The 23,627-nt window shown below is 55.3% G+C and overlaps 1 protein-coding gene across 1 annotated transcript in view; it reads left to right on the forward strand.

Moving 5' to 3' along the window:
• Positions 1-23,627, forward strand: part of LOC137543706 (zinc finger protein 250-like) — a gene marked incomplete at its 3' end in the record, with an annotated part of 183,048 nt that overhangs the window by 80,823 nt on the left and 78,598 nt on the right. The gene's annotated exons all lie outside the window — the stretch shown is intronic.

A 23,627-nucleotide genomic window follows, 5' to 3' on the forward strand; every position in this document is an offset into this window, starting at 1 on the left:
GCACCTGTGCAGTAGCAGCCGGGCCACATATATGCAGAAGCACATGGCTGGCCGCGCTCTTCTGTGTCATGCGTCTACCCCTGTAGTGCTCCCGCAGCGGAGAGCATTCCGCACCTGTGCAGTAGCAGCCGGGCCACATATATGCAGAAGCACATGGCTGGCCGCGTTCTTCTATGTCATGCGTCTACCCCTGTAGTGCTCCCGTAGCGGAGAGCATTCCGCACCTGTGCAGTAGCAGCCGGGCCACATATATACAGAAGCACATGGCTGGCCGCGCTCTTCTGTGTCCTGCGTCTACCCCTGTAGTGCTCCCGTAGCGGAGAGCATTCCGCACCTGTGCAGTAGCGGCCGGGCCACATATATGCAGAAGCACATGGCTGGCCTCGCTCTTCTGTGTCATGCGTCTACCCCTGTAGTGCTCCCGTAGCGGAGAGCATTCCGCACCTGTGCAGTAGCGGCCGGGCCACATATATGCAGAAGCACATGGCTGGCCGCGCTCTTCTGTGTCATGCGTCTACCCCTGTAGTGCTCCCGTAGCGGAGAGCATTCCGCACCTGTGCAGTAGCAGCCGGGCCACATATATGCAGAAGCACATGGCTGGCCGCGTTCTTCTGTGTCATGCGTCTACCCCTGTAGTGCTCCCGTAGCGGAGAGCATTCCGCACCTGTGCAGTAGCGGCCGGGCCACATATATGCAGAAGCACATGGCTGGCCGCGCTCTTCTATGTCATGCGTCTACCCCTGTAGTGCTCCCGCAGCGGAGAGCATTCCGCACCTGTGCAGTAGCGGCCGGGCCACATATATGCAGAAGCACATGGCTGGCCGCGCTCTTCTGTGTCATGCGTCTACTCCTGTAGTGCTCCTGCAGCGGGGAGCATTCCGCACCTGTGCAGTAGCAGCCGGGCCACATATATGCAGAAGCACATGGCTGGCCGCGCTCTTCTGTGTCATGCGTCTACCCCTGTAGTGCTCCCGTAGCGGAGAGCATTCCGCACCTGTGCAGTAGTGGCCGGGCCACATATATGCAGAAGCACATGGCTGGCCGCGTTCTTCTGTGTCCTGCGTCTACCCCTGTAGTGCTCCAGTAGCGGAGAGCATTCCGCACCTGTGCAGTAGCGGCCGGGCCACATATATGCAGAAGCACATGGCTGGCTGCGCTCTTCTGTGTCCTGCGTCTACTCCTGTAGTGCTCCCGTAGCGGAGAGCATTCCGCACCTGTGCAGTAGCGGCCGGGCCACATATATGCAGAAGCACATGGCTGGCCGCGTTCTTCTGTGTCATGTGTCTACTCCTGTAGTGCTCCCGCAGCGGAGAGCATTCCACACCTGTGCAGTAGCAGCCGGGCCACATATATGCAGAAGCACATGGCTGGCCGCGCTCTTCTGTGTCATGCGTCTACCCCTGTAGTGCTCCCGTAGCGGAGAGCATTCCGCACCTGTGCAGTAGCAGCCGGGTCACATATATGCAGAAGCACATGGCTGGCCGCGCTCTTCTGTGTCATGCGTCTACCCCTGTAGTGCTCCCGTAGCGGAGAGCATTCCATACCTGTGCAGTAGCGGCCGGGCCACATATATGCAGAAGCACATGGCTGGCCGCGTTCTTCTGTGTCATGTGTCTACTCCTGTAGTGCTCCCGCAGCGGAGAGCATTCCGCACCTGTGCAGTAGTGGCCGGGTCACATATATGCAGAAGCACATGGCTGGCCGCGTTCTTCTGTGTCATGCGTCTACTCCTGTAGTGCTCCCGTAGCGGAGAGCATTCCGCACCTGTGCAGTAGCAGCCGGGCCACATATATGCAGAAGCACATGGCTGGCCGCGCTCTTCTGTGTCATGCGTCTACTCCTGTAGTGCTCCTGCAGCGGGGAGCATTCCGCACCTGTGCAGTAGCGGCCGGGCCATATATATGCAGAAGCACATGGCTGGCCGCGCTCTTCTGTGTCATGCGTCTACTCCTGTAGTGCTCCCGTAGCGGAGAGCATTCCGCACCTGTGCAGTAGCGGCCGGGCCACATATATGCAGAAGCACATGGCTGGCCGCGCTCTTCTGTGTCATGCGTCTACCCCTGTAGTGCTCCCGTAGCGGAGAGCATTCCGCACCTGTGCAGTAGCAGCCGGGCCACATATATGCAGAAGCACATGGCTGGCCGCGCTCTTCTGTGTCATGCGTCTACCCCTGTAGTGCTCCCGTGGCGGAGAGCATTCCGCACCTGTGCAGTAGCAGCCGGGCCACATATATGCAGAAGCACATGGCTGGCCGCGCTCTTCTGTGTCATGCGTCTACCCCTGTAGTGCTCCCGCAGCGGAGAGCATTCCGCACCTGTGCAGTAGCAGCCGGGCCACATATATGCAGAAGCACATGGCTGGCCGCGTTCTTCTATGTCATGCGTCTACCCCTGTAGTGCTCCCGTAGCGGAGAGCATTCCGCACCTGTGCAGTAGCAGCCGGGCCACATATATACAGAAGCACATGGCTGGCCGCGCTCTTCTGTGTCCTGCGTCTACCCCTGTAGTGCTCCCGTAGCGGAGAGCATTCCGCACCTGTGCAGTAGCGGCCGGGCCACATATATGCAGAAGCACATGGCTGGCCTCGCTCTTCTGTGTCATGCGTCTACCCCTGTAGTGCTCCCGTAGCGGAGAGCATTCCGCACCTGTGCAGTAGCGGCCGGGCCACATATATGCAGAAGCACATGGCTGGCCGCGCTCTTCTGTGTCATGCGTCTACCCCTGTAGTGCTCCCGTAGCGGAGAGCATTCCGCACCTGTGCAGTAGCAGCCGGGCCACATATATGCAGAAGCACATGGCTGGCCGCGTTCTTCTGTGTCATGCGTCTACCCCTGTAGTGCTCCCGTAGCGGAGAGCATTCCGCACCTGTGCAGTAGCGGCCGGGCCACATATATGCAGAAGCACATGGCTGGCCGCGCTCTTCTATGTCATGCGTCTACCCCTGTAGTGCTCCCGCAGCGGAGAGCATTCCGCACCTGTGCAGTAGCGGCCGGGCCACATATATGCAGAAGCACATGGCTGGCCGCGCTCTTCTGTGTCATGCGTCTACTCCTGTAGTGCTCCTGCAGCGGGGAGCATTCCGCACCTGTGCAGTAGCAGCCGGGCCACATATATGCAGAAGCACATGGCTGGCCGCGCTCTTCTGTGTCATGCGTCTACCCCTGTAGTGCTCCCGTAGCGGAGAGCATTCCGCACCTGTGCAGTAGTGGCCGGGCCACATATATGCAGAAGCACATGGCTGGCCGCGTTCTTCTGTGTCCTGCGTCTACCCCTGTAGTGCTCCAGTAGCGGAGAGCATTCCGCACCTGTGCAGTAGCGGCCGGGCCACATATATGCAGAAGCACATGGCTGGCTGCGCTCTTCTGTGTCCTGCGTCTACTCCTGTAGTGCTCCCGTAGCGGAGAGAATTCCGCACCTGTGCAGTAGCAGCCGGGCCACATATATGCAGAAGCACATGGCTGTCTGCGCTCTTCTGTGTCATGCGTCTACCCCTGTAGTGCTCCCGTAGCGGAGAGCATTCCGCACCTGTGCAGTAGCGGCCGGGCCACATATATGCAGAAGCACATGGCTGGCCGCGCTCTTCTGTGTCCTGCGTCTACTCCTGTAGTGCTCCCGTAGCGGAGAGCATTCCGCACCTGTGCAGTAGCGGCCGGGCCACATATATGCAGAAGCACATGGCTGGCCGCGCTCTTCTGTGTCATGCGTCTACCCCTGTAGTGCTCCCGCAGCGGAGAGCATTCCGCACCTGTGCAGTAGCGGCCGGGCCACATATATGCAGAAGCACATGGCTGGCCGCGCTCTTCTGTGTCATGCGTCTACCCCTGTAGTGCTCCCGCAGCGGAGAGCATTCCGCACCTGTGCAGTAGCAGCCGGGCCACATATATGCAGAAGCACATGGCTGGCCGCGTTCTTCTATGTCATGCGTCTACCCCTGTAGTGCTCCCGTAGCGGAGAGCATTCCGCACCTGTGCAGTAGCAGCCGGGCCACATATATACAGAAGCACATGGCTGGCCGCGCTCTTCTGTGTCCTGCGTCTACCCCTGTAGTGCTCCCGTAGCGGAGAGCATTCCGCACCTGTGCAGTAGCGGCCGGGCCACATATATGCAGAAGCACATGGCTGGCCTCGCTCTTCTGTGTCATGCGTCTACCCCTGTAGTGCTCCCGTAGCGGAGAGCATTCCGCACCTGTGCAGTAGGGGCCGGGCCACATATATGCAGAAGCACATGGCTGGCCGCGCTCTTCTGTGTCATGCGTTTACCCCTGTAGTGCTCCCGTAGCGGAGAGCATTCCGCACCTGTGCAGTAGCAGCCGGGCCACATATATGCAGAAGCACATGGCTGGCCGCGTTCTTCTGTGTCATGCGTCTACCCCTGTAGTGCTCCTGTAGCGGAGAGCATTCCGCACCTGTGCAGTAGCGGCCGGGCCACATATATGCAGAAGCACATGGCTGGCCGCGCTCTTCTATGTCATGCGTCTACCCCTGTAGTGCTCCCGCAGCGTAGAGCATTCCGCACCTGTGCAGTAGCGGCCGGGCCACATATATGCAGAAGCACATGGCTGGCCGCGCTCTTCTGTGTCATGCGTCTACTCCTGTAGTGCTCCTGCAGCGGGGAGCATTCCGCACCTGTGCAGTAGCAGCCGGGCCACATATATGCAGAAGCACATGGCTGGCCGCGCTCTTCTGTGTCATGCGTCTACCCCTGTAGTGCTCCCGTAGCGGAGAGCATTCCGCACCTGTGCAGTAGTGGCCGGGCCACATATATGCAGAAGCACATGGCTGGCCGCGTTCTTCTGTGTCCTGCGTCTACCCCTGTAGTGCTCCCGTAGCGGAGAGCATTCCGCACCTGTGCAGTAGCGGCCGGGCCACATATATGCAGAAGCACATGGCTGGCTGCGCTCTTCTGTGTCCTGCGTCTACTCCTGTAGTGCTCCCGTAGCGGAGAGAATTCCGCACCTGTGCAGTAGCAGCCGGGCCACATATATGCAGAAGCACATGGCTGTCTGCGCTCTTCTGTGTCATGCGTCTACCCCTGTAGTGCTCCCGTAGCGGAGAGCATTCCGCACCTGTGCAGTAGCGGCCGGGCCACATATATGCAGAAGCACATGGCTGGCCGCGCTCTTCTGTGTCCTGCGTCTACTCCTGTAGTGCTCCCGTAGCGGAGAGCATTCCGCACCTGTGCAGTAGCGGCCGGGCCACATATATGCAGAAGCACATGGCTGGCCGCGCTCTTCTGTGTCATGCGTCTACCCCTGTAGTGCTCCCGCAGCGGAGAGCATTCCGCACCTGTGCAGTAGCGGCCGGGCCACATATATGCAGAAGCACATGGCTGGCCGCGCTCTTCTGTGTCATGCGTCTACCCCTGTAGTGCTCCCGCAGCGGAGAGCATTCCGCACCTGTGCAGTAGCAGCCGGGCCACATATATGCAGAAGCACATGGCTGGCCGCGCTCTTCTGTGTCATGCGTCTACTCCTGTAGTGCTCCCGCAGCGGAGAGCATTCCGCACCTGTGCAGTAGCGGCCGGGCTACATATATGCAGAAGCACATGGCTGGCCGCGTTCTTCTGTGTCCTACGTCTACCCCTGTAGTGCTCCCGTAGCGGAGAGCATTCCGCACCTGTGCAGTAGCAGCCGGGCCACATATATGCAGAAGCACATGGCTGGCCGCGCTCTTCTGTGTCATGCGTCTACCCCTGTAGTGCTCCCGTAGCGGAGAGCATTCCGCACCTGTGCAGTAGCAGCCGGGCCACATATATGCAGAAGCACATGGCTGGCCTCGCTCTTCTGTGTCATGCGTCTACCCCTGTAGTGCTCCCGTAGCGGAGAGCATTCCGCACCTGTGCAGTAGCGGCCGGGCCACATATATGCAGAAGCACATGGCTGCCCGCGCTCTTCTGTGTCATGCGTCTACCCCTGTAGTGCTCCCGTAGCGGAGAGCATTCCGCACCTGTGCAGTAGCAGCCGGGCCACATATATGCAGAAGCACATGGCTGGCCTCGCTCTTCTGTGTCATGCGTCTACCCCTGTAGTGCTCCCGTAGCGGAGAGCATTCCGCACCTGTGCAGTAGCGGCCGGGCCACATATATGCAGAAGCACATGGCTGGCTGCGCTCTTCTGTGTCATGCGTCTACCCCTGTAGTGCTCCCGTAGCGGAGAGCATTCCGCACCTGTGCAGTAGCAGCCGGGCCACATATATGCAGAAGCACATGGCTGGCCGCGCTCTTCTGTGTCATGCGTCTACCCCTGTAGTGCTCCCGTAGCGGAGAGCATTCCGCACCTGTGCAGTAGCAGCCGGGCCACATATATGCAGAAGCACATGGCTGGCCTCGCTCTTCTGTGTCATGCGTCTACCCCTGTAGTGCTCCCGTAGCGGAGAGCATTCCGCACCTGTGCAGTAGCGGCCGGGCCACATATATGCAGAAGCACATGGCTGCCCGCGCTCTTCTGTGTCATGCGTCTACCCCTGTAGTGCTCCCGTAGCGGAGAGCATTCCGCACCTGTGCAGTAGCAGCCGGGCCACATATATGCAGAAGCACATGGCTGGCCTCGCTCTTCTGTGTCATGCGTCTACCCCTGTAGTGCTCCCGTAGCGGAGAGCATTCCGCACCTGTGCAGTAGCGGCCGGGCCACATATATGCAGAAGCACATGGCTGGCTGCGCTCTTCTGTGTCATGCGTCTACCCCTGTAGTGCTCCCGTAGCGGAGAGCATTCCGCACCTGTGCAGTAGCAGCCGGGCCACATATATGCAGAAGCACATGGCTGGCCGCGTTCTTCTGTGTCATGCGTCTACTCCTGTAGTGCTCCCGTAGCGGAGAGCATCCGCACCTGTGCAGTAGTGGCCGGGCCACATATATGCAGAAGCACATGGCTGGCCGCGTTCTTCTGTGTCATGCGTCTACCCCTGTAGTGCTCCTGTAGCGGAGAGCATTCCGCACCTGTGCAGTAGCAGCCGGGCCACATATATGCAGAAGCACATGGCTGGCCGCGTTCTTCTGTGTCATGCGTCTACCCCTGTAGTGCTCCCGTAGCGGAGAGCATTCCGCACCTGTGCAGTAGCGGCCGGGCCACATATATGCAGAAGCACATGGCTGGGCGCGTTCTTCTGTGTCCTGCGTCTACCCCTGTTGTGCTCCCGCAGCGGAGAGCATTCCGCACCTGTGCAGTAGGGGCCGGGCCACATATATGCAGAAGCACATGGCTGGCCGCGCTCTTCTGTGTCATGCGTCTACTCCTGTAGTGCTCCCGCAGCGGAGAGCATTCCGCACCTGTGCAGTAGCAGCCGGGCCACATATATGCAGAAGCACATGGCTGGCCGCGCTCTTCTGTGTCATGCGTCTACCCCTGTAGTGCTCCCGTAGCGGAGAGCATTCCGCACCTGTGCAGTAGCAGCCGGGCCACATATATGCAGAAGCACATGGCTGGCCTCGCTCTTCTGTGTCATGCGTCTACCCCTGTAGTGCTCCCGTAGCGGAGAGCATTCCGCACCTGTGCAGTAGCGGCCGGGCCACATATATGCAGAAGCACATGGCTGGCCGCGTTCTTCTGTGTCATGTGTCTACTCCTGTAGTGCTCCCGCAGCGGAGAGCATTCCGCACCTGTGCAGTAGCAGCCGGGCCACATATATGCAGAAGCACATGGCTGGCCGCGCTCTTCTGTGTCATGCGTCTACCCCTGTAGTGCTCCCGTAGCGGAGAGCATTCCGCACCTGTGCAGTAGCAGCCGGGTCACATATATGCAGAAGCACATGGCTGGCCGCGCTCTTCTGTGTCATGCGTCTACCCCTGTAGTGCTCCCGTAGCGGAGAGCATTCCGCACCTGTGCAGTAGCGGCCGGGCCACATATATGCAGAAGCACATGGCTGGCCGCGTTCTTCTGTGTCATGTGTCTACTCCTGTAGTGCTCCCGCAGCGGAGAGCATTCCGCACCTGTGCAGTAGTGGCCGGGTCACATATATGCAGAAGCACATGGCTGGCCGCGTTCTTCTGTGTCATGCGTCTACTCCTGTAGTGCTCCCGTAGCGGAGAGCATTCCGCACCTGTGCAGTAGCAGCCGGGCCACATATATGCAGAAGCACATGGCTGGCCGCGCTGTTCTGTGTCATGCGTCTACTCCTGTAGTGCTCCTGCAGCGGGGAGCATTCCGCACCTGTGCAGTAGCGGCCGGGCCACACATATGCAGAAGCACATGGCTGGCCGCGCTCTTCTGTGTCATGCGTCTACTCCTGTAGTGCTCCCGTAGCGGAGAGCATTCCGCACCTGTGCAGTAGCGGCCGGGCCACATATATGCAGAAGCACATGGCTGGCCGCGTTCTTCTATGTCATGCGTCTACCCCTGTAGTGCTCCCGTAGCGGAGAGCATTCCGCACCTGTGCAGTAGCAGCCGGGCCACATATATACAGAAGCACATGGCTGGCCGCGCTCTTCTGTGTCCTGCGTCTACCCCTGTAGTGCTCCCGTAGCGGAGAGCATTCCGCACCTGTGCAGTAGCGGCCGGGCCACATATATGCAGAAGCACATGGCTGGCCTCGCTCTTCTGTGTCATGCGTCTACCCCTGTAGTGCTCCCGTAGCGGAGAGCATTCCGCACCTGTGCAGTAGCGGCCGGGCCACATATATGCAGAAGCACATGGCTGGCCGCGCTCTTCTGTGTCATGCGTCTACCCCTGTAGTGCTCCCGTAGCGGAGAGCATTCCGCACCTGTGCAGTAGCAGCCGGGCCACATATATGCAGAAGCACATGGCTGGCCGCGTTATTCTGTGTCATGCGTCTACCCCTGTAGTGCTCCCGTAGCGGAGAGCATTCCGCACCTGTGCAGTAGCGGCCGGGCCACATATATGCAGAAGCACATGGCTGGCCGCGCTCTTCTATGTCATGCGTCTACCCCTGTAGTGCTCCCGTAGCGGAGAGCATTCCGCACCTGTGCAGTAGCAGCCGGGCCACATATATGCAGAAGCACATGGCTGGCTGCGCTCTTCTGTGTCATGCGTCTACCCCTGTAGTGCTCCCGCAGCGGAGAGCATTCCGCACCTGTGCAGTAGCGGCCGGGCCACATATATGCAGAAGCACATGGCTGGCTGCGCTCTTCTGTGTCATGCGTCTACCCCTGTAGTGCTCCCGCAGCGGAGAGCATTCCGCACCTGTGCAGTAGCGGCCGGGCCACATATATGCAGAAGCACATGGCTGGCCGCGCTCTTCTGTGTCATGCGTCTACTCCTGTAGTGCTCCTGCAGCGGGGAGCATTCCGCACCTGTGCAGTAGCAGCCGGGCCATATATATGCAGAAGCACATGACTGGCCTCGCTCTTCTTTGTCATGCGTCTACCCCTGTAGTGCTCCCGTAGCGGAGAGCATTCCGCACCTGTGCAGTAGCGGCCGGGCCACATATATGCAGAAGCACATGGCTGGCCGCGCTCTTCTGTGTCATGCGTCTACCCCTGTAGTGCTCCCGTAGCGGAGAGCATTCCGCACCTGTGCAGTAGCAGCCGGGCCACATATATGCAGAAGCACATGGCTGGCTGCGCTCTTCTGTGTCATGCGTCTACCCCTGTAGTGCTCCCGCAGCGGAGAGCATTCCGCACCTGTGCAGTAGCGGCTGGGCCACATATATGCAGAAGCACATGGCTGGCCGCGCTCTTCTGTGTCATGCGTCTACTCCTGTAGTGCTCCTGCAGCGGGGAGCATTCCGCACCTGTGCAGTAGCAGCCGGGCCACATATATGCAGAAGCACATGGCTGGCCGCGCTCTTCTGTGTCATGCGTCTACCCCTGTAGTGCTCCCGTAGCGGAGAGCATTCCGCACCTGTGCAGTAGCGGCCGGGCCACATATATGCAGAAGCACATGGCTGGCCACGCTCTTCTGTGTCATGCGTCTACTCCTGTAGTGCTCCCGTAGCGGAGAGCATTCCGCACCTGTGCAGTAGCAGCCGGGCCACATATATGCAGAAGCACATGGCTGGCCGCGCTCTTCTGTGTCATGCGTCTACCCCTGTAGTGCTCCCGTAGCGGAGAGCATTCCGCACCTGTGCAGTAGCGGCCGGGCCACATATATGCAGAAGCACATGGCTGGCCGCGTTCTTCTGTGTCATGCGTCTACCCCTGTAGTGCTCCCGTAGCGGAGAGCATTCCGCACCTGTGCAGTAGCGGCCGGGCCACATATATGCAGAAGCACATGGCTGGCCGCGTTCTTCTGTGTCATGCGTCTACCCCTGTAGTGCTCCCGTAGCGGAGAGCATTCCGCACCTGTGCAGTAGCAGCCGGGCCACATATATGCAGAAGCACATGGCTGGCCGCGCTCTTCTGTGTCCTGCGTCTACCCCTGTAGTGCTCCCGTAGCGGAGAGCTTTCCGCACCTGTGCAGTAGCAGCCGGGCCACATATATGCAGAAGCACATGGCTGGCCGCGTTCTTCTGTGTCCTGCGTCTACCCCTGTAGTGCTCCCGTAGCGGAGAGCATTCCGCACCTGTGCAGTAGCAGCCGGGCCACATATATGCAGAAGCACATGGCTGGCCGCGTTCTTCTGTGTCATGCGTCTACCCCTGTAGTGCTCCCGTAGCGGAGAGCATTCCGCACCTGTGCAGTTGCGGCCGGGCCACATATATGCAGAAGCACATGGCTGGCCGCGTTCTTCTGTGTCATGCGTCTACCCCTGTAGTGCTCCCGTAGCGGAGAGCATTCCGCACCTGTGCAGTAGCAGCCGGGCCACATATATGCAGAAGCACATGGCTGGCCGCGCTCTTCTGTGTCATGCGTCTACTCCTGTAGTGCTCCCGTAGCGGAGAGCATTCCGTACCTGTGCAGTAGCGGCCGGGCCACATATATGCAGAAGCACATGGCTGGCCGCGTTCTTCTATGTCATGCGTCTACCCCTGTAGTGCTCCCGTAGCGGAGAGCATTCCGCACCTGTGCAGTAGCAGCCGGGCCACATATATACAGAAGCACATGGCTGGCCGCGCTCTTCTGTGTCCTGCGTCTACCCCTGTAGTGCTCCCGTAGCGGAGAGCATTCCGCACCTGTGCAGTAGCGGCCGGGCCACATATATGCAGAAGCACATGGCTGGCCGCGCTCTTCTGTGTCATGCGTCTACCCCTGTAGTGCTCCCGTAGCGGAGAGCATTCCGCACCTGTGCAGTAGCAGCCGGGCCACATATATGCAGAAGCACATGGCTGGCCGCGTTATTCTGTGTCATGCGTCTACCCCTGTAGTGCTCCCGTAGCGGAGAGCATTCCGCACCTGTGCAGTAGCGGCCGGGCCACATATATGCAGAAGCACATGGCTGGCCGCGCTCTTCTATGTCATGCGTCTACCCCTGTAGTGCTCCCGTAGCGGAGAGCATTCCGCACCTGTGCAGTAGCAGCCGGGCCACATATATGCAGAAGCACATGGCTGGCTGCGCTCTTCTGTGTCATGCGTCTACCCCTGTAGTGTTCCCGCAGCGGAGAGCATTCCGCACCTGTGCAGTAGCGGCCGGGCCACATATATGCAGAAGCACATGGCTGGCTGCGCTCTTCTGTGTCATGCGTCTACCCCTGTAGTGCTCCCGCAGCGGAGAGCATTCCGCACCTGTGCAGTAGCGGCCGGGCCACATATATGCAGAAGCACATGGCTGGCCGCGCTCTTCTGTGTCATGCGTCTACTCCTGTAGTGCTCCTGCAGCGGGGAGCATTCCGCACCTGTGCAGTAGCAGCCGGGCCATATATATGCAGAAGCACATGGCTGGCCTCGCTCTTCTTTGTCATGCGTCTACCCCTGTAGTGCTCCCGTAGCGGAGAGCATTCCGCACCTGTGCAGTAGCGGCCGGGCCACATATATGCAGAAGCACATGGCTGGCCGCGCTCTTCTGTGTCATGCGTCTACCCCTGTAGTGCTCCCGTAGCGGAGAGCATTCCGCACCTGTGCAGTAGCAGCCGGGCCACATATATGCAGAAGCACATGGCTGGCTGCGCTCTTCTGTGTCATGCGTCTACCCCTGTAGTGCTCCCGCAGCGGAGAGCATTCCGCACCTGTGCAGTAGCGGCTGGGCCACATATATGCAGAAGCACATGGCTGGCCGCGCTCTTCTGTGTCATGCGTCTACTCCTGTAGTGCTCCTGCAGCGGGGAGCATTCCGCACCTGTGCAGTAGCAGCCGGGCCACATATATGCAGAAGCACATGGCTGGCCGCGCTCTTCTGTGTCATGCGTCTACCCCTGTAGTGCTCCCGTAGCGGAGAGCATTCCGCACCTGTGCAGTAGCGGCCGGGCCACATATATGCAGAAGCACATGGCTGGCCGCGCTCTTCTGTGTCATGCGTCTACTCCTGTAGTGCTCCCGTAGCGGAGAGCATTCCGCACCTGTGCAGTAGCAGCCGGGCCACATATATGCAGAAGCACATGGCTGGCCGCGCTCTTCTGTGTCATGCGTCTACCCCTGTAGTGCTCCCGTAGCGGAGAGCATTCCGCACCTGTGCAGTAGCGGCCGGGCCACATATATGCAGAAGCACATGGCTGGCCGCGTTCTTCTGTGTCATGCGTCTACCCCTGTAGTGCTCCCGTAGCGGAGAGCATTCCGCACCTGTGCAGTAGCGGCCGGGCCACATATATGCAGAAGCACATGGCTGGCCGCGTTCTTCTGTGTCATGCGTCTACCCCTGTAGTGCTCCCGTAGCGGAGAGCATTCCGCACCTGTGCAGTAGCAGCCGGGCCACATATATGCAGAAGCACATGGCTGGCCGCGCTCTTCTGTGTCCTGCGTCTACCCCTGTAGTGCTCCTGTAGCGGAGAGCTTTCCGCACCTGTGCAGTAGCAGCCGGGCCACATATATGCAGAAGCACATGGCTGGCCGCGTTCTTCTGTGTCCTGCGTCTACCCCTGTAGTGCTCCCGTAGCGGAGAGCATTCCGCACCTGTGCAGTAGCAGCCGGGCCACATATATGCAGAAGCACATGGCTGGCCGCGTTCTTCTGTGTCATGCGTCTACCCCTGTAGTGCTCCCGTAGCGGAGAGCATTCCGCACCTGTGCAGTTGCGGCCGGGCCACATATATGCAGAAGCACATGGCTGGCCGCGTTCTTCTGTGTCATGCGTCTACCCCTGTAGTGCTCCCGTAGCGGAGAGCATTCCGCACCTGTGCAGTAGCAGCCGGGCCACATATATGCAGAAGCACATGGCTGGCCGCGCTCTTCTGTGTCATGCGTCTACTCCTGTAGTGCTCCCGTAGCGGAGAGCATTCCGTACCTGTGCAGTAGCGGCCGGGCCACATATATGCAGAAGCACATGGCTGGCCGCGTTCTTCTATGTCATGCGTCTACCCCTGTAGTGCTCCCGTAGCGGAGAGCATTCCGCACCTGTGCAGTAGCAGCCGGGCCACATATATACAGAAGCACATGGCTGGCCGCGCTCTTCTGTGTCCTGCGTCTACCCCTGTAGTGCTCCCGTAGCGGAGAGCATTCCGCACCTGTGCAGTAGCGGCCGGGCCACATATATGCAGAAGCACATGGCTGGCCTCGCTCTTCTGTGTCATGCGTCTACCCCTGTAGTGCTCCCGTAGCGGAGAGCATTCCGCACCTGTGCAGTAGCGGCCGGGCCACATATATGCAGAAGCACATGGCTGGCCGCGCTCTTCTGTGTCATGCGTCTACCCCTGTAGTGCTCCCGTAGCGGAGAGCATTCCGCACCTGTGCAGTAGCAGCCGGGCCACATATATGCAGAAGCACATGGCTGGCCGCGTTATTCTGTGTCATGCGTCTACCCCTGTAGTGCTCCCGTAGCGGAGAGCATTCCGCACCTGTGCAGTAGCGGCCGGGCCACATATATGCAGAAGCACATGGCTGGCCGCGCTCTTCTATGTCATGCGTCTACCCCTGTAGTGCTCCCGTAGCGGAGAGCATTCCGCACCTGTGCAGTAGCAGCCGGGCCACATATATGCAGAAGCACATGGCTGGCTGCGCTCTTCTGTGTCATGCGTCTACCCCTGTAGTGTTCCCGCAGCGGAGAGCATTCCGCACCTGTGCAGTAGCGGCCGGGCCACATATATGCAGAAGCACATGGCTGGCTGCGCTCTTCTGTGTCATGCGTCTACCCCTGTAGTGCTCCCGCAGCGGAGAGCATTCCGCACCTGTGCAGTAGCGGCCGGGCCACATATATGCAGAAGCACATGGCTGGCCGCGCTCTTCTGTGTCATGCGTCTACTCCTGTAGTGCTCCTGCAGCGGGGAGCATTCCGCACCTGTGCAGTAGCAGCCGGGCCATATATATGCAGAAGCACATGGCTGGCCTCGCTCTTCTTTGTCATGCGTCTACCCCTGTAGTGCTCCCGTAGCGGAGAGCATTCCGCACCTGTGCAGTAGCGGCCGGGCCACATATATGCAGAAGCACATGGCTGGCCGCGCTCTTCTGTGTCATGCGTCTACCCCTGTAGTGCTCCCGTAGCGGAGAGCATTCCGCACCTGTGCAGTAGCAGCCGGGCCACATATATGCAGAAGCACATGGCTGGCTGCGCTCTTCTGTGTCATGCGTCTACCCCTGTAGTGCTCCCGCAGCGGAGAGCATTCCGCACCTGTGCAGTAGCGGCTGGGCCACATATATGCAGAAGCACATGGCTGGCCGCGCTCTTCTGTGTCATGCGTCTACTCCTGTAGTGCTCCTGCAGCGGGGAGCATTCCGCACCTGTGCAGTAGCAGCCGGGCCACATATATGCAGAAGCACATGGCTGGCCGCGCTCTTCTGTGTCATGCGTCTACCCCTGTAGTGCTCCCGTAGCGGAGAGCATTCCGCACCTGTGCAGTAGCGGCCGGGCCACATATATGCAGAAGCACATGGCTGGCCGCGCTCTTCTGTGTCATGCGTCTACTCCTGTAGTGCTCCCGTAGCGGAGAGCATTCCGCACCTGTGCAGTAGCAGCCGGGCCACATATATGCAGAAGCACATGGCTGGCCGCGCTCTTCTGTGTCATGCGTCTACCCCTGTAGTGCTCCCGTAGCGGAGAGCATTCCGCACCTGTGCAGTAGCGGCCGGGCCACATATATGCAGAAGCACATGGCTGGCCGCGTTCTTCTGTGTCATGCGTCTACCCCTGTAGTGCTCCCGTAGCGGAGAGCATTCCGCACCTGTGCAGTAGCGGCCGGGCCACATATATGCAGAAGCACATGGCTGGCCGCGTTCTTCTGTGTCATGCGTCTACCCCTGTAGTGCTCCCGTAGCGGAGAGCATTCCGCACCTGTGCAGTAGCAGCCGGGCCACATATATGCAGAAGCACATGGCTGGCCGCGCTCTTCTGTGTCCTGCGTCTACCCCTGTAGTGCTCCCGTAGCGGAGAGCTTTCCGCACCTGTGCAGTAGCAGCCGGGCCACATATATGCAGAAGCACATGGCTGGCCGCGTTCTTCTGTGTCCTGCGTCTACCCCTGTAGTGCTCCCGTAGCGGAGAGCATTCCGCACCTGTGCAGTAGCAGCCGGGCCACATATATGCAGAAGCACATGGCTGGCCGCGTTCTTCTGTGTCATGCGTCTACCCCTGTAGTGCTCCCGTAGCGGAGAGTATTCCGCACCTGTGCAGTAGCAGCCGGGCCACATATATGCAGAAGCACATGGCTGGCCGCGCTCTTCTATGTCATGCGTCTACTCCTGTAGTGCTCCCGTAGCGGAGAGCATTCCGCACCTGTGCAGTAGCGGCCGGGCCACATATATGCAGAAGCACATGGCTGGCCACGCTCTTCTGTGTCATGCGTCTACTCCTGTAGTGCTCCCGTAGCGGAGAGCATTCCGCACCTGTGCAGTAGCAGCCGGGCCACATATATGCAGAAGCACATGGCTGGCCGCGTTCTTCTGTGTCCTGCGTCTACCCCTGTAGTGCTCCCACAGCGGAGAGCATTCCGCACCTGTGCAGTAGCAGCCGGGCCACATATATGCAGAAGCACATGGCTGGCCTCGCTCTTCTGTGTCCTGCGTCTACCCCTGTAGTGCTCCCGTAGCGGAGAGCATTCCGCACCTGTGCAGTAGCAGCCGGGCCACATATATGCAGAAGCACATGGCTGGCCGCGCTCTTCTGTGTCATGCGTCTACTCCTGTAGTGCTCCCGTAGCGGAGAGCATTCCGCACCTGTGCAGTAGCAGCCGGGCCACATATATGCAGAAGCGCATGGCTGGCCGTGATTGTCCAGATTACCAGGGGAGGGGGGAATATCAAGTGAACAGAAAGGCTACAAGGAAGTCCACACACACCTCATGGGGCTGGAAAGAGACCCAGGTAAGTATAAATACACCCAATAATAACATTTCAGGTACACTTTAACCTCCTTGCGACCGCCTAACGCCGATGGGCTGTTGCAAGGTGGCTCTTCCAGGACCGCCTAATGCCGATTGGCATCAAGCCCTGGGGGAGGAGATTACACTGAATGATGGAGCGGAGTTCCGAGACCAGCCTGCTTGTATGCGATCGTGGGCGGCAGGCTGTTACACATAAAAAAAATAATAATAGTTTATTTACATGTACAGCCCTGCGATCTACTGCAGCGCTGTATGGGGGGACAGCTCTGTCACTGAGCTATCTCCTCGAGTGTGCCACTAGAAGATCCCTCTCATAGGCTGATGCCTATGAGAGGTGATCAGCTCTGATTGGCTCTTCAGGGGTAGGGAGGGTAGGAGAATTATTTAAATAAAATACGTGATTTTATTAAAAATAAAAAAAATAAAGCTAATTAAAAAAAATAAATCTCAGTAGCAATCAGATGCCACCAACAGAACGCTCTGTTGGTGGCAACAAAAAGGGGCAAGATTCAATTGTGTGCTAAGTTGTATGGCCCTGCAGCAGGCTGCAGTGGCCTGAGTTGTAAAAAAAATAGCCTGGTCAATATCGGGGTGTAAGCCTGTGATTACTGTAGCCACTCACCGATGCTCCGGTCCCCGCCGGTTCACTTCCGGAATTTGCGTCTTTCAAGTCAGAAAACCACTGCGCCTGCGAGGCCTTATCTTCACTCCCACGGATGTCTCCGGAGCGTACTGCGTAGGCACAGGCCATACTGTGCTTGCGCAATACGCTCCCATGATGTCAGCGGGGAGAAGGTCGTGCAGGCGCAGTGGCAAATTCCGGAAGTAACCGGTGGCAGGGACTGGAGCATCGGTGAGTGGCTGTGTGGGCACAGGACGTCTGCGGGGGACCATTAGACACTCCGGGTAAGTCTAACTCATTTTCCCCTTTGCCCCCTACAGTACTCCTTTAAGCGGTTAAGAGAAGGGGGGGTCAGGTCTGTCAGGGACTGGTGGGGGGGTGAGTATGGCAGGAAACGAGCCTAGAGGGAGTGTGGAGGTGTATTGCCCATGCTTGCTATGGGGGTAAGGAAGGGGGTGTTACACTGAAGGGGGGGGGGGATGCAGTTATTCAAAAGGGAAACATTCTCTCAATACATACACACGCACTATATACATACACCCACATGCTCTATGTACATACATACATACATACACACACACACACACGCAGATCACATCACACACTCTATGCATACACACATGCTCTATATACATACACACATTCATTCTCTACATATACACACGCGCAGATCACATCACACACACGGTCTGTGTATATATATATATATATATATATATATATATATATATATATATATATATATACATACATACATACATACATACATACATACATACATACATACATACACATGCTCTATATACATACATACATACACACATACTCTACATATACACACACACACACACACACTCTTCATACATACATACATACATACATGCATACACACATACTCTATACACACACGCAGGATCACACGCAGATCACACACACACACGCAGATCACACACACACACGCAGATCACACACACACACACACACACACACACACACACACACACACACACACACACACACACACACAGATCACATCACACACACGGTCTGTGTATATATATATATATATATATACATACATACATACATGCATGCATACATACATACATACATACATACATACATACACATGCTCTATATACATACATACATACACACATACTCTACATATACACACACACACACACACACACTCTTCATACATACATACATACATACATACATACATACATACATACATGCATACACACATACTCTATACACACACGCAGATCACATCTCACACACACACACACACACACACTATATACATACACATCTGCTTTATACACACACACAGATCCCAGAGACACACACAATATGCATACACATCACGTCACACACATGCCATACATGTACACACATTGCATCCATCCATACACACAGCAGTGACAGCACCTCTCCAAGTAGCAGAATCTCCTGTCCTAGCTGCAGCTGCACGTGTCTGTCTCTCCTTCTCTCTGGCCCTCTGAAGTCTTGGGGAGGGGGAGGAGCAGGACATTCCTCTCCTCAACACTGTGTATCAGTGTACTCAGCTCCGCAGTCGGCCGTCACGGGGAGCTGCACATTAAACAGGAGGGAGGGGGAGAACAGCCTGTAGCCTCCTCTCAGTTGTTAGAAGTATTATTGTAAATTTGTAACAGACCAGGCGTCTCCCCCTCTGCTCTTGTGGAACAGTCCAAATTACCGGCTGGATACATTGCCGGTAAAAACATTTTTCCGGCAGCGGCTTTTTAATTAATTTTACGGCTGTGCCGGGGGAATGTCGGCCGGGTGGCAACCCTATCACTGACATATTGTATAAGCCTGTGAGTATTACACCAGAATAACTCATTGCCACATGCTGCCCCAATTGTCCTGGAGGTTATATAGAGAAATCACTCAGGGAAACAGCATCCCTGAGAGGTGAGTATGGCCAGGAGCATTCAGAAAAGAGCGCCCCCTGCACTGGAGGTTATATAGAGAAATCACTCAGGGAAACAGCATCCCTGAGAGGTGAGTATGGCCAGGAGCATTCAGGGAAACAGCAGCCCTGAGAGGTGAGTATGGCCAGGAGCATTCAGAAAAGAGCTCCCCCTGCACTGGAGGTTATATAGAGAAATCACTCAGGGAAACAGCATCCCTGAGAGGTGAGTATGGCCAGGAGCATTCAGAAAAGAGCGCCCCCTGCACTGGAGGTTATATAGAGAAATCACTCAGGGAAACAGCATCCCTGAGAGGTGAGTATCGCCAGGAGCATTCAGAAAAGAGCGCCCCCTGCACTGGAGGTTATATAGAGAAATCACTCAGGGAAACAGCAGCCCTGAGAGGTGAGTATGGCCAGGAGCATTCAGAAAAGAGCGCCCCATTGTCAAATATCTAATCGATATCTGCTTAAAATGATTACCAACTCAGTAAAGGACCAGCCTTTAAAGCGTCATAACCAAAATTAGACAGAAGTGGGTGCGTATCTCACTATAAACAGAATATTTATAGGTTAACGCAACACTCAGCTGTTGAATTTTATAAAATTATCTTGTTGAGAAAAATAGATAAAGCATTTATATACAGGAATATACAACTCTCCAGTTGTTGTCAATCATCCAAAAAATACATTTTTATCCAAAAATACATTTTCAAAGTTCCTTTAGTTAAACCAGTCCATTTCAATATAGCAAATATTCTGCTGTAGCTTTTATCCTTCATCGATTGTTGTTGTCTCGAGATTGAACAGTGTATAGTACTCACAATATAGCTTTATCCTCAAAAGATGATATGTGAAGTTCTATTCTTATATAAAGAACTTAAAGTAGATATATCTTAATCCTTCAAAGCTTGATAATTGCTTCTAAGCTTGCAATTGCGTTTGAATAGTAAAACTTATAGCATAGAAAAAAGTTGTCTAAAACTCAAAAAACTGCTGAAGTTTAAAAAGACAAGTCTTTAACTTTTGCATAGACTAATTGTCAAAGAATTCACCAAGAATTATTGCATATTACCTCTCTTGGGTTTCAGAATCACAATGGAAGGCAGTCTCTTGCTAGGCCTCAATCATCTCAGTAGAGTTTCAGGCTTGATGTTCCAATGTGCTAGCCTGCCAGGCCTTTTTATTGTGATTTTTCCAATATGGCGTCGGGGTAGGGGATTTTACATGAAGTCATGTTCTTTTTATAGCATTACCTCACTCTTTATTTTTAGATAGGATATCTAGATGCCCCTTATGGTTGTAAGTGGTAGTAGCAGGCACAAGAGATGCCTCCTGTGGTTATATGTGATAATGGCCGACACAAGGCTTATGGCCTAACTGTTTAATACAATCTGAAATAAAGTGTATATTATTGATCAGCTTATTAGATATGTGTGAACACTATGTGATTAACATTTTGCGTATAAAATAGGCTTAGCTTAAGCAGTGTAAATATCTTGACCTTAATGGTTAAAACTTGCTAACCCAACAATACTGCATAACATTTGAATATTTCTTCAATACTATCTCATTTTTAACCTTGTAGGAATAAATAGCTCACTTCCAATAATAACATTGAAAAGTACACAATCTAATTTTGATTTTGCCCGTACTCACGGATCTTGAAATTCACTCAATTTATCTGCAAACCATTTATCATAGCCACAGTCTGGGCACGGGGATAATCATTTCTCTGCATTAATATGAGATTCTGACACCATGCACTGGAGGTTATATAGATAAATCACTCAGGGAAACAGCATCCCTGAGAGGTGAGTATGGCCAGGAGCATTCAGAAAAGAGCGCCCCCTGCACTGGAGGTTATATAGAGAAATCACTCAGGGAAACAGCAGCCCTGAGAGGTGAGTATGGCCAGGAGCATTCAGAAAAGAGCGCCCCCTGGTGTGTGACCCCGGCTTCCAGTATAATCAGTAAATAAAGCGTATAAAGTGCCAGTGCAGAATGATAAACTATTCAAAATTGTGCAAACATAATTCATCAAGTGATCCAAAGATGTAAAAAGAGGTGAGTGAACTCACCCTAAAAACGCGCTATGCACGGCGCACCACAAAAGGGCGTGGTCAAGCATAACATGGGCGTTGTCACGGGGCGATTGTCGCACCGTGCTGCGCGCAAAGTTCCCTGTGCTGTGCTCGATGTGTGTGTGCAAACCACCTAGCGCCCTGGTTTGCGCCCACAAAATGTTAAGTCTCACTAACCGGCTTAGCGCCGCTTAGTGAATCAAGTATTTTTTGATCACATCATTGCATTACAAAGTGTCAGCTTTGTTCTTGATATTTATTCAAACATTATTTATGCATTTGGTCTGGAGATGCATTGATTATAATCTGTGTATTGGAGAATTTTTGACAAGTTTTAATTGTTTTTATGTATCAGTATTTGTTCAATAAAGTTTACTACAGTGTTTCATGGCATATAGTAGTTGTAGTTCTTCCAATTAAGGGTAGTATTTGTAGTTTATAGATTATGGTTGCCATCATTGCCATAATCCTCCAGTATGTAATATCAACCCACCCCAGTAGTGCCATTTGTTTCGCAGTACAGTCATGTCCCAAATCCCCATCCCTGTGTCCCCCAGCATTGCCATTATCCTCCAGTATGTAATGTCCTCCGCCCCAGTATAGCCATGTCCCCCCTGTGTCCCCAGCATTGCTATTATCCTCCAGTATGTAATGTCCCCCGCCCCAGTATAACCATGTCCTCCCTGTGTCCCCCAGCATTGCCATTATTCTCCAGTATGTAATGTCCCCCGCCCCAGTATAGCCATGTCCCCCCTGTGTCCCCCAGCATTGCCATTATCCTCCAGTATGTAATGTCCCCCGCCCCAGTATAGCCATGTCCCCCCTGTGTCCCCCAGCATTGCCATTATCCTCCAGTATGTAATGTCCCCCGCCCCAGTATAGCCATGTCCCCCCTGTGTCCCCCAGCATTGCCTTTATCATCCAGTATACAATGTCCCCACACCCAGTAATGCCATTTCTCCCCCAGTATAGCCATGTCCCCCTGTGTCCCCCAGCATTGTCATTATCCCCCAGTATGTAATGTTCCCCACCCCAGTAATGCCATTTCTCCCCCAGTATAGCCATGTCCCCCTGTGTCCCCCAGCATTGCCATTATCCTCCAGTATGTAATGTCCCCACCCCAGTAATGCCATTTCTCCCCAGTATAGCCATGTCCCCCTGTGTCCCCCACCATTGCCATTATCCTCCAGTATGTAATGTCCCCACCCCAGTAATGCCATTTCTCCCTCAGTATAGCCATGTCCCCCTGTGTCCCCCAGCATTGCCATTATCCTCCAGTATGTAATGTCCCCACACCCAGTAATGCCATTTCTCCCCGAGTATAGCCATGTCCCCCCTGTGTCCCCCAGCATTGCCATTATCCTCCAGTATGTAATGTCCCCCCTCCCCAGTAATGCCATTTCTCCCCCAGTATAGCCATGTCCCCCCTGTGTCCCCCAGCATTGCCATTATCCTCCAGTATGTAATGTCCCTTGCCCCAGTATTGCCATTTCTCCCCCAGTATAGTCACATTCCCCCTATGTCCCCCAGCATTACCATTATCCTCCAGTATGTAATGTCCCCACCCCAGTAATGCCATTTCTCCCCCAGTATAGCCATGTCCCCCCTGTGTCCCCCAGCATTGCCATTATCCTCCAGTATGTAATGTCCCCACCCCAGTAATGCCATTTCTCCCCAGTATAGCCATGTCCCTCCTGTGTCCCCCAGCATTGCTATTATCCTCCAGTATGTAATATCCCCACCCCAGTAATGCCATTTCTCCCCCAGTATAGCCATGTCCTCCCTATGTCCCCCAGCATTGCCATTATCCTCCAGTATGTAATGTCCCCCACCCCAGTAATGCCATTTCTCCCGCAGTATAGCCATGCCCCCCTGTGTCCCCCAGCATTGCCATTATCCTCCAGCATGTAATATCCCCCACCCCAGTAATGCCATTTCTCCCCCAGTATAGCCATGTGCTCCCTGTGTCCCCCAGCATTACCATTATCCTCCAGTATGTAATGTCCCCCACCCCAGTAATGCCATTTCTCCCGCAGTATAGCCATGTCTTCCCTGTGTCCCCCAGCATTGCCATTATCCTCCAGTATGTAATATCCCCACCCCAGTAATGCCATTTCTCCCCCAGTATAGCCATGTCCCCCCTGTGTCCCCCAGCATTGCTATTATCCTCCAGTATGTAATGCCCCCATCCCAGTAATGCCATTTCTCCCGCAGTATAGCCATGTCCTCCCTGTGCTCCCCAGCATTGCTATTATCCTCCAGTATGTAATATCCCCCACTCCAGTAATGCCATTTCTCCCCCAGTATAGCCATGTCCCCCTGTGTCCCCCAGCATTGCCCTTATCCTCCAATATGTAATGTCCCCCACCCCAGTAATGCCATTTCTCCCCCAGTATAGCCATGTCCTCCCTGTGTCCCCCAGCATTGCCATTATCCTCCAGTATGTAATGTCCCCACCCTAGTAATGCCATTTCTCCCCCAGTATAGCCATGTCCCCCCTGTGTCCCCCAGCATTGCCATTATCCTCCAGTATGTAATGTCCCCCACCCCAGTAATGCCATTTCTCCCGCAGTATAGCCATGCCCCCCTGTGTCCCCCAGCATTGCCATTATCCTCCAGTATGTAATGCCCCCATCCCAGTAATGCCATTTCTCCCCCAGTATAGCCATGTCCTCCCTGTGTCCCCAGCATTGCCATTATCCTCCAGTATGTAATGTCCCCACCCCAGTAATGCCATTTCTCCCCCAGT

This window comes from Hyperolius riggenbachi, unplaced genomic scaffold, assembly GCF_040937935.1.
Source record: "Hyperolius riggenbachi isolate aHypRig1 unplaced genomic scaffold, aHypRig1.pri scaffold_172, whole genome shotgun sequence".
NCBI classification, from domain to species: Eukaryota; Metazoa; Chordata; class Amphibia; order Anura; family Hyperoliidae; genus Hyperolius; species Hyperolius riggenbachi.